The sequence below is a fragment of the Ursus arctos genome, unplaced genomic scaffold (assembly GCF_023065955.2).
Source record: "Ursus arctos isolate Adak ecotype North America unplaced genomic scaffold, UrsArc2.0 scaffold_4, whole genome shotgun sequence".
Lineage (NCBI taxonomy): Eukaryota > Metazoa > Chordata > Mammalia > Carnivora > Ursidae > Ursus > Ursus arctos.
In genome coordinates this window covers 64,638,195-64,650,356 of record NW_026623056.1, presented here as the reverse complement: position 1 = coordinate 64,650,356, position 12,162 = coordinate 64,638,195, and the positions used below count along the sequence as shown (strand labels likewise).

Here is a 12,162-nt window from a genome sequence, read left to right as displayed (position 1 = left end):
TAAATATTCCCACCATTTTTAACATTTTCAAGGGTCATGATAATCCTTTAAGCTACATTTAAATAGGAAACTCCTTTCAATGTTTCATTCTTTATTGTAACCAAGATACGTGCTGAAACAGACTTCAATAGAAATTTATAATCTCTCATTTGAAAGTCTCACAGGAAGATCCCTTTAACTTCATTATACCAATACATTAACTTATAAAACAAAGAAGAAAAGGATTATGTAGTTCAATATTGCCCCTTGTTCCACAAAAGTTTAAAAAACAACAACAGTTAAAACCAATAGACTCTAAAGTGTCTCTATTTACTCTGCATAGGTAAAAGCATTCAGAAATGATCTTCTGTTCACCTTGGTGAATGGGTAGTAATGACTTGGAAATATACTCAGTATTTACCATTTATTAAACTTCTACCAAATCCTTAGTCTATATTTACTGGTAATTTGAAAATACCCTTTAAAGCAAATCATGAAATTTACACTCTACTTATAATTTTAATTAACTGAAGAGTGGATGTTTTCCGATTTTCCTACACTTAGTATTTGACATTTCTGACTCTAATGCATCATACACTTCAAAGAAATGATTATGTGTCCATATCCCTTCGTGCAGGATACCAATTTGTACCGATCATAAAACAAAGCTGATTAAATGGTAAACCATCCAATAAAATTCTATCTTCTGGCCAGCTTACCCTAATAGGAGTTTTTCCACTAAATTACCCAAATGAACACAAATCTTGGACAATTATATCCCACTAGCTCGTGTGAGTAATTGCTAGGGTGGAAAATTGCAGCATGTAGGAAGGTACAGATGTTCATTTTCACATGACCAAACAAAATAGGGGGACAATGGGGTTTTCTTCCACACTGTTTTCTATATATTTTGCTCTATTCACACTTCTCTATTAGAGACACCTCTTTGTATTTCGGAAATATAAGTAAAATAATTAAAACGAGACAGGTGGGAGTATTAAATCACACCATTCGGGACTAGTTATTTTCTTTGAATTAGCACTTCACTCAGCATCCAATAACGTGGACACTACGTGCACAAACAGCCACAGTTACAGTCCGAGGAAGAGCGGCACCTGCCTTTATGTACGTGCAACAATCGTTCTTCAACTTGCTGGGAGCAAAATACAGACTCCTCTGGCTTTGAAACACTCGGTACTGGCTCTCTAGCAAGCTTGCCTTGTTTACTGCGGTGTTCCTTCATGCTACTTTGCTAGACTTTCGTCTTCTGGCCCCGCTTCTGCTCTGTTGTTTACCGCAGAATTATTGTCTGGGAACCATTTTTGGCCTTATACTGAAAAGTGTTTTGTTCTGTTTCTTCCTTAACTGTCTTAGCTACTGCTTTAGCCAGTTTCTGCTGAGGTCTGTGGACAGATTGCTCCAATAGCTCTTATGATGGTTGAGAGCTTAGCATCTTACTGCACAGAACCGAGGGACTAGCCAAGTACAGAACACAGCACAGCTTCCTTCCATAAGCTTTCCACTTACGTGCAATTCGACCCTTCTGAACTAAAGCCCACTTGTGGGGTCGGAATCTTATGCTGCAGTTATATGGTATATTACTTCATGCTCTAGTACAGCACGTTCTATCTGCGTATGTTTTAGTTGTGTCTTTTCTCCACCCATCTATGGGTCCCAAGAAAGCTGTTTTTCACAACACATAGAGCCGAGGATATAGTAGACACTGAGTAAACATCGTTCAATGAATGACTAAATAAATGAAATTCTTATTCCCCAGTAGGTACTCCCGTGTGAAGAAATCCTTTAATAGAGTGTCAATGAGGAATAAGCCCTCGGTGGTCTTTAATATTACTCCATAAACAACAAGGAAACCTTTGGTTGTTACTAGCAAAAACAAACAAACAAACAAAAACTCATTTGCTGACATAGGCTAGTTTTCTCTGAAAAATTATTTATGTTAAACTAGAATGAATAAGTCTGGATAGTACAGTGTGTTTAAGAGCAGAGACTCTGGAGTCAGACTGTATGGGTGAGAAACTTGGTTCTGCCACTTAGTATATGACTTTGGACAAGTGGCTTAACTGCTTTGAGCTTGAATTTCCTCATTATAAAAGAAGAATAGGGGTGCCTGGATGGCTCAGTGGGTTAAGTGTCTGCCTTTGGCTCAGGTCATGATCCTAAGGTCCTGGGATCAAGCCCTGTGTCATGCTCTCTCTTGCTATCTCTCTTTCTCTCTCTCTCTCTTAAGTAAATAAATAAAATCTTTTTTAAAAAAAGAATAATAATAAAATAAAGATTGAATTGTTTTGAGGATTAAATAAGTTACTACATGTGACACACTTAAAATTATGTCCAGTACATTGAATAATAGCTAGAAATATTAGCTATTACGGTTAATATTAACATAGTTGCATGTTAGTGGACGCTAATTCTAGAATAATTACTATTCTTGGGGTGCCTGGGTGGCTCAGTCCATTAAGCGTCTGCTTTCAGGTCAGGTCGTGATCCCAGGATCCTGGAACAGAGCCCAGCATCAGGCTCCCTGCTCAGCAGGGAGTCTGTTCTTCCTCTCCCTCTGCTACTCCACCTGCTTGTGCTCTCAATCTCTCTCTGTCAAATAAATAAATAAATAAATAAATAAATAAAAAAATAAATAAAAAAAATAAAATAAATAAAAAAAATAAAAAAAAAATAAAAAAAAAGAATAATTACTATTCTTATTAATTCCATTGGGGGTTTGGTTAGATTGAACTGGACCTTAAGATGCTGACTACCCTTAGGTAGTTAGTAGAAATTGTTGACTGATTATGCAAAGTTGACTATCAAACTTCTGACAAACACTAACCTGATTAGAATACAGATAAACTACCTGATTAGAATACAGATAAACTATGTAGTCACTTTCAGTTATTAATTAAAACAATGTCAATAACATCTTAACATAAATAAACTACCCTAATTGATTCTACTAAGATTAACTTCCAATGAAGGAAAGGGAATTTTCAAGAGAAAGTGTACAGCAATGTCAGTTTGAGGAGGATTTGAAAATTAGGGTCAAAGTGTATACTGAAATAGAAGAAATGGAACGCCCATGAAGCCATAGTCTGTCTCCTTCATTATTTTCCCCAGTACATATATACACAATCACCATCTGGTTCCATATTGTTTTTACTATTTTATTTAAATACATAGATATTATTTTAACCAGCATTCCTTTTTTTGTTTGTAATTCAAAGTCATGTGGGATAGTTGTAACCAAATCAAAGATGGCCCCAGGAAATTTGCTGCTTTTGGAGTACATATCTAATCTTCTTTAGTGATTATTTCTTTTTAACAGTGAATGCTTAAGAGAAAGTCCAAATAAAAACTTGTGCTTAATTTCTACAAAAACATTTATGCTCATGTGTACTTCTGACTGATCATTAACTGAGATTGAAATCCACAGCTGATGGTAAAGCAACACATTAAAAAAAGATACAATTTCCAAAATGTGAAATACCTTAACTGTGTGGGGGGGGGGGAGGAGATAAAGAAAAACAAACAAACAAAAAAATAAACTGTAAAAAATAATCCAGACTTAGAACAAGGCACAGTCTGATTTTCCATTGTGTCATTTTGTCTTTCTATCTTTCTACTTCCCCACTCCATATTGCACATATGCCCCCATTTCTCCATTAAATGAAAACATCCCCTCAAACTCCCTGAGGCCACTTTCGAATCTTACTCCTTCCTTCTCTGCCCAAACTGTTTCAGGTTGAGACACACTGCCTCGGCTTCTTTGTCTTCCCACCAAAACTCTTCTCAATTCACATTTTCAAATCTCCTAATTGTCTGATTAGAAAAACTTTTCCCCCCTCAGGTTCTATCCTACTTGACTGTTTTGGAGAATGTGTTTTTGCTGACCACTGCCCCTTCTTGGCATTCAACTCATTCCTGGTGCCCACCCCATTCACTTTTGCTGTTTTTGTTTCCATGTCTCTAGCTGTTCCTCGATGGTCTTCTCTACTGATTTTTCTCCACATCCTGTCCTTTTGATTGGTGGTTTTTTAAGGTTCCAATCTTTTTTTTCCCCTTTTCTTTGTGCTAAATACTCTTCCTGGCTGAATGATATTATTTGGTCACGCGATGTTTTCTGCTGTCTTTATGTGGGAAGCCCAGATTTCCATCCCAAGTCCAAATCAATGGTCCCCACTTCTTCATACATAACCACTTGCATGCCTTACAGGACTGAATCCAACACATGCATGGACTTCGCCAACACCACTACACCTCTAAGAAAGTAGATAACAATAACTATTTTTATTCCTTGTGTGTTTCCTATCTCAGTATATGAGTACACCGAGAAATTCTAGAGTCCACCTGGAATTCTGGCTCTATATTCAAACAGTCAAACATATCACAAAATTTCCTCCCAAACCAACGATTCTCTCTCCAACCCCAAATTCCTGTATTAAATAAGATCCTAGCCAATTTGTTTGTCTAGATTAACTTCTAGAGTTTAATTCAATCTACGCAGACTCAAAGCATACAATATAACCCCAGGTGGAGATAAAAAATCTCTGGAAAGGTGAAGGGATGGCTGTAGTTTGAAATAGTTTTCCACGTGATTCCAACGTAAGACACCACTCCTCTCCCCTGTTTTCTCTGTGCTCAAAATTGAAATCGTTCTTCTACTCTCTTAAAATGGTTCTTATCCTTGGCCGCAACTGGAAGCCCCTCGGGGGATAGGAGAGTTCCGAGGTCTGGATCATATACCCAGGGATTCAGGATAATCGTTCTAGGATGCAGCTTGGTATTCCCAAGATACAGCCAATGTTGAGAACCACCATTCTAAACCAAGAGTATCTGAAGTGGGTGAGCAACATTCCCTGGCTGCGTAAACAGCCCTCTGGCATGGGATACTAAGAGAAATTCTATTGATGTGTATTTTTAAATATAATACTTAAACTTTTTAATAAAATTTCACATGATATTTTAAAATGTACATATAAGGGCTCCTGGGTGGCTCAGTTAGTTAAGTGTCTGCCTTCGTCTCAGGTCATGATCCCAGAGGTCTGGGATGGAGTCCCACATCTGGCTCCTTGCTCAGCAGGGAGCCAGCTTCTCCCTCTGCCTGCTGCTCCCCCTAGTTGTTTTTTTTTTTCTCTCTCTCTCTGGTAAATAAATAAATAAAATATTTTTAAAAATGTACATATATACCTTAGCATTGGTATATAGTAGTACATAAGAAATAAACTCACAAAAACTGTAGTGTACTTGCAATTTTTGCTACCAAATAGACAAGCGAAGACCAAAACATTCGAAATTCTTCACTGTAAACTTTAGCTCCCCATCTCTCAACGCAACTGTCTGCAAACTGGTCTCCTTTATCCAGGCTCTCCGTCCTCCTGGGCCATATAATTATTCCAGTGGATTTACCTTTGAAACACCAAATATGATCCTGTCATTGCCTTGCTTTAAAATCTTTACTGAAAAAATTTTTTTTATTGTTTCCAAGTTACCTTGTTTATCTCCCAGCTGATTGTTTAACTAAACAATTTTTATTTAAAAAAAAAGTAGAAATTCTTCATATGGCTGCAAACACCCTCACAGTTACGCCTTCAAGCTCTCCATCCAGCCCCATTTCCCCGCCCTCCACCCCCACAGCCTACCCAGCACCATTTTCTCTGTTACCTCAATATGCCTTGTCTCAGTGCGCATTTGCTTTCTTTAGTCTTACAACGGTTTTTTCCTTATTTTCTGCCTCTTAAACCTCTTCTTGATTTGCAAAAAAGCAATTAAAATAGATATCTTCCCTCAAATATTTCAGGAGTCTTCTAGACAGTATTTAATTAAATGTCTATTATATAGTATTTATCACATTACACTGCAATTATAATCATACATTTTTGTTTATTCCTATTAAATAATGAAATCCTCGGGGTGCCTGGGTGGCACAGCGGTTAAGCGTCTGCCTTCGGCTCAGGGCGTGATCCCGGCATTATGGGATCGAGCCCCACATCAGGCTCCTCTGCTATGAGCCTGCTTCTTCCTCTCCCACTCCCCCTGCTTGTGTTCCCTCTCTCGCTGGCTGTCTCTGTCTCTGTCAAATAAATAAATAACATCTTTTAAAAAAATAATAAATAAATAAATAATGAAATCCTCAAAGACCGAAATCGACTTACTCATTTCTATATTTTCCCAAAATGTGGCACTGACTGAGCTAAGCTGATATTTGTGGTTTAATGTACATCTGTTGAAAAAATTCCTTCAGTTTTTCAGTAAATATTTATTGACTCCTATGTGCTACTCTATAGGACTGTGACAATAACAATGAAAAAATTAATTCCTAACTAAATAAATGAATGTTGTTTGTTACAAGAAAACTCAACAGACAAGTAGCCATTACTAAAACAAGTAAACAAAAGCAGCTCAACATTTACCAGAGACCCAGGATTTCCTCACACATACAATTAATTCTGTGTTTTTTTCTTAGTAGGAATTCACTATTAATTACAACTTTAAACATCTACTGCACAATGATGCCTCATTTTCAGATCAGTAATCCTAAAGAAATTCAAGATTTTAAAGTGTTATCTTAATCTAAGATTAAATTATGTCCATTGCACTCTTAGGTTCTACTGCTTTTGGTGATATTCTTACTGCAGGAAAATTTCCAACTTAATGGAATAACAGTGCTAGAAGATAATAAGAAGTGCGCAACTTTACAGCTAGAAAAACAGATTCATAAAATACTTTGCCTTAGGTCACACAACTAGTTAAGAACTGAACTACAGTGGGGACGCCTGGGTGGCTCAGTCAGTTGAGTGTTGTCCCACTCTTGATTTCGGCTCAGGTCACGATCTCAGGGTCACGGGGGTCGAGCCCCAACATCAGCTCCACACTCAGCAGGGAGGCAGCTTGAAATTCTGTCTCCCCCTCTCCCTATGCCCCTCCCCCCAGCTCTTTCTTGTTCTCAAATAAATAAATATATAAATATCTAGAAAGAAAGAAAGAAAGAAAGAAAGAAAGAAAGAAAGAAAGAAAGAAAGAAAGGAAGAAAGAACGAACTGAACCACTGGTATCAATCCCATTTTCTAAGATTGTACTTCTTCGATCCTACCAAGTGAACTCTCTTGGTGAACCAGGATATCTGTCCCAGACTAAATCATGCTGAATTATACTCACTGTCCAAGGAAGAGAAGGCTATTATGAATAAAACATTGCTCTTCATTGTTTAAACGTGGTAAAACTTGAGAACTATAAGATATTATTATTATTGCTCTATAAAATGTTAAGTGGCTTTGAACTAACTCAGGTTTTTAAGCATTTAAAGGAAGACTGATTGCTAGGAAATGATGCCTCATTAAAAAGGGAAAAAAGATATTTAAGTAATAGGTTTATAATTCCTTAAATATGCTAACATTATCACTGTATAACAATTGTAACTAAAACTTTAACCGTTAGTCATACACGGAGAAGAGTTGTAGCTTAGATTAGTTGAGATTGAGAGTGTATTCAATGGGGATTCAAACCACCCATTTTCTACTCAATGTCTCTACTTCCTCATCTGCAGAATAGGGATAAGAATAGTGACTATGAACTGTTACAACCAAGTGAGATTACCCATGTAAAGCTCAAATATTATTGCTGGCACATTCCAAAACACTTAATGGAGGTTAGCAATAATCATTTTTATTACCAAACACACAAGGAGTCAGTATAGACAACTGGTTAAGAGCACAGGCGTTAGTTTCAGACAGACAACAGTTCAATTTCTAGTTCAGAATGTTCAGCTGTATACCTTAAGGAAACATAATACAGTCTAGATACAGAAGGCATGATGACTACACACCCGTAAATTACTAAATGGTAATAACGATGCATTGAATTAATCTGGGGAAATTTAACAAGCAACTTAAAAGTGAACTGGATATATATATATATATATATATATATATATATATATATATATATCAATGACACATACATATACATTAGAATTCAGGCTCCTCAGGTCACACTTTATTGCAATAGTAACATTCTGTTCAGAAATTAGAAAGGATTGACTTTGAAAGATTAAAGTAACATTTCTTGGCCTAAAACACAAATTCTATGAATATCAGTATTTTTCATTTCCTTAGTTTGTAGAACTTTTACAGCTTGAGACTGTTAGAACTTTTTGTACCAGAAGACATGCTATGAAATATGCATTTTATAGAATTAGCATCTTATTTTTCATACTTGTATATCATTGCAGTACAATACTCTTCATGACAGCATATTATACTAGAGCTTTTTCAGTACGACAGATCCTGTTTAATTCCTTCCATTAGACTGAAAACTGCACACAGGTATAACTGTGCATGAACACAATATTCTGAGATCTAAGTTTCACTGTAAATACTTAAGTCACTTGGCTCTGTTATTCTGGAAACTAACCAAGCAAGATCACATCTTTGAGTTTCAAATTATTACCCTTTTTTTTCTCTAAAACCAGCCAAATTTTGAAAGGAAAACATAATCTCTAATTGTGATACTTAAACTATTTTTTTCTTGAGTAAATATTTATTTTGTGAGAGTTTGAGACAGAAGCTACCAGAGGTGGCCAAACAATTTCTTAGAGTTTATTTCCACTTGTTCATTTTCAAACTTATTTTCCCCAAAATATCTATTCGTATTTTATAAATTGAAGTGTAAAAAGTATATGGATAAAAGGGATTCAACCACATCATGGAATAGTATCGCCGGTGTTTGCGTTTAGTATACATGGTCTACTGAGTGTGAAAGTCTGTCAAAACATTTTTTAAAGTGTATACGAAGACCATAAGTCATGTATTGTTTGCCTTAAAAGAACCGATAGTTTGTCTGTTTTTAATTTTTGGTAATAAATACATTCTAAAGTTCTGTAATTTTCACTCAACAAAAGAACCTCTTCATTGGTACAAGACACAATATTTATTAGAATATTCAGCAGCATAGATTTTGGATAAGGCTGTCACCAAATTCTAGCTCCACCTCTTACTAAGTATGTGACTTAGGAAACATCATTTAACTTTTCTACGCTGTATTTACTCTTGCGCAAAATAGAGTTTAAAATAGTACCTTGCTGGGGCAGCTGGGCAGCTCTTGATTTCAGCTCACGATCTCAGGGTTGTGAGATCAAGTCCCACACTGGGCTCCATGCTGGGTGTGGAGCCTGCTTAAGATTCTCTCTGTCTCCCTCTCCTTCTGCCCCTCCCTTGCCTTTCCTTCTGTCTCTCCCTCTCTAAAAAAAAAATAGTGCCTTGTTGCACGGATTACAAGAATTAATATATGCAGCACTTTGATTAGTATCCAGTACAAAGGAAATACATTTTAAATAAGTTAGTTTGTAAAAATGAATTGGAATAAAATAAGGTGGTAATTCTTACAGAATGGGGAATAAAATAAATGTGAGTTGGATTCATTCAAAGAATAGCGGCAAAAAAATTCTTATAAAACTTATTTTGCAAGGGTTACAAATGGTCGTACATATTAAATTATATTTATGCTTTAATTCTTTATAGAGTAATTCTGGATGCCATCAGCCATTGGCAACTATCAGGGTTACTTATTCAATAAGAGAAAGCTTTTTCTTGTCCATAGGCTTCATTTTCTCACGTACAATGTGAACGTATTTATCTAGATAATTACTGAGTTTTCTTTCCATCCTATAATACTACAGGATGACATGTACAGTTGCAGACATTACACACTGCACAAGTACACCCAGCAAAGAGGGCGAATGCATATGAAATGTAGTTTGAGGTCCACTTGCCAAGCTGTGCTGAGGGATGTGACTACCCAGAAAGTGTCTCTGCATAAATTTCAAAAATATATAGTCTGAGATTATAATCCTATATTTAAGTGTATGAGGTACATTATAAATACATTGCAATAAACTGACATTTAAAGGTATATTTCTCATTGTTTTTATCTGTTAAAAAACTCTTCTCTTTTTCTTTAATTTCTGTACTTACTTCCTTATAATTTGAAAACAGTGCAATGAAGACCTTAATCACCTATAAATGGACATCTTGGTGAGGGCCTAAGCTCTTATCAACTGCCTACCTTCCCCCATAAACTGGCTATCATTTATCCCTTTACTATTTCACTCCCCTCAAAACACTGAATTGTGGGTTGCTTATTTGATACTTGTTTTTTTGTCTGTGTCTTCTATTCCTCCTATTTCTCATACAGATCTGTCTTGTGTACTTGCCAGTTAGATAAATCTCCTTACAAAATTCTGCCTATAATTCAATGCCTCCTTACTTAAAAATAAAGAAATCCTTTATCATTTACTACCTTCCCTTCTTCGATCTGGCTTGAGATTAAGCTGCTCTGATGATTGCAACAATTTCTTCTCCTGAGTAACTTCCACATCTGTCCACCTTACGTTTCCATTGTAGCGCAGTCATGCAACACTGGGTATTTATTCTCTGTGCACCTGCATTCATTTAGCTTTGTTTTGCAAATAATAATGAGTTTATAAATGCACTTTTCAAATCACACATATTTTCTTTAGCTTCCTTCTTAGCTCACCACAGTTCACAGCAGGCAGTACTCCAAAATGGGCTGTTGGTTTTCAAGCAAATCAAAATGAGGATCGGTATTTTTTAAAGGTGCCAATGAAAACAGCAAGTTCTCATTATAAAAATTTCAATTCAGCAAGGGTACATAAATTAAATGAATGTGAACTACATTTATTTAAAAAAAATCTCAAAGTTAGAGGGAAACAGATAAGAGCACAAATCCTAGGGTCAGACTTACAGATTTGAAATCGGTTCCATGAGTTCCTACTTAACTGCTTTGCTCTGCTTTTTCCCTCTTACTTTAAGATAAGGTTGACCACTTGTCCTTTTCCTGTTTTGAAAAGTAGGATTAATACTAGTTTCTGTCATATAAGCGTGAGGTGCGTGTGTGTCTTAGAAAAGGGACACTATTATTATGGCCATTCATATTATGTAACTACATTTAATATGGGCAATATTATATTTATTTATGATAGGAAGAATACATTTATGAAAATGTTTTTATAAAACAGGTGTCAGTGAATTTCCAGAATCGCTTCTAGATACTATTCTTAACATTATCATTATTTGAGTGGTTACTATGTTGCAGGATGATGCTACATTTGTCATATTATCATGTAATTTCATCCCCATGACATCCCTAAGATGCAGGCATTATTTTACCATTTTACAAATGTGAGATCCAAATCTTAGAGAAACGAAGCAACTCACCCCAAGTCACATGGTTCATAAGGAAATAAGCCAGAATTTGAACCTGGGTTTGTTTGTAGAATTCCAGAGCTGGAACTCCTATAAACTAGTGGCTCTCAAACTCTGTAGTTTACATCAGAATCCCCTAGATGCCTGGATAAAATGCAGATTGCTGGGACCCATGTGCAGGGATTTTGATTCAGTTACTTCTATTGTAGGACCTGAGAATTTGATCCCAACAAGCTCCCAGGTGACACAGATGCTGCTAGCCAAGGAACTAGACTTTGAGAATCACTGACTTAAATGATTAAACATGCTGATTTGATTGTTTAATTAAGTAACCTATAAAAAACTAATTAGCAATTGTGTAGTCACTGACCAGTATTTCAAGTTTGTTGTAATAGGGCTATTCATAATGTTATAACTTTATGTGATTCAGAACTTAAAAATTAACTCTGTTGATTGAAATTAAAGAGAGCAAATGTACTTCAATGATTGCCTGGAATAAAATATGGAAAATGTAATATTTAACATAGTCAAATCCAAGTACCGTTTATTTAGTTGAAGTCAGAATTTTTTTTAGTAATCCCATACTGATTTCTGGAAGCAAGATGTTACTGATTTATTAAAGGGAATGAGTTCATCCAAAATACATAATATTCAACTACTTTCATTTTGATGGGGTGTAGTTTTTTCTGTTGATTCATATTGTTCTAAGTAAAATCTGATTTAATACAAGCTATCTCCTATGTGTGGTTTCATCTACTAATATTCATGCATAATGATTTCAGAACAAGTTAAAAAAACAGAATTCAAAAAGTCACTCTTTGGACCTGGAACATCCAGTCTTAACAAATAAAATAATTAGATCTCTGATATCCAAAATCAGTTCCCCACCTTGAGTCCAATTATATCGCTTACGTTATGAGGGTTTTACCACATTCATTTCTTCTGAAAGCAG

The 12,162-nt window shown here is 35.8% G+C and overlaps 1 protein-coding gene across 1 annotated transcript in view; it reads right to left on the bottom strand.

Annotated features, from left to right (window-relative positions):
• Positions 1–12,162, bottom strand: part of ROBO1 (roundabout guidance receptor 1) — a 763,832-nt gene that overhangs the window by 159,397 nt on the left and 592,273 nt on the right. The gene's annotated exons all lie outside the window — the stretch shown is intronic.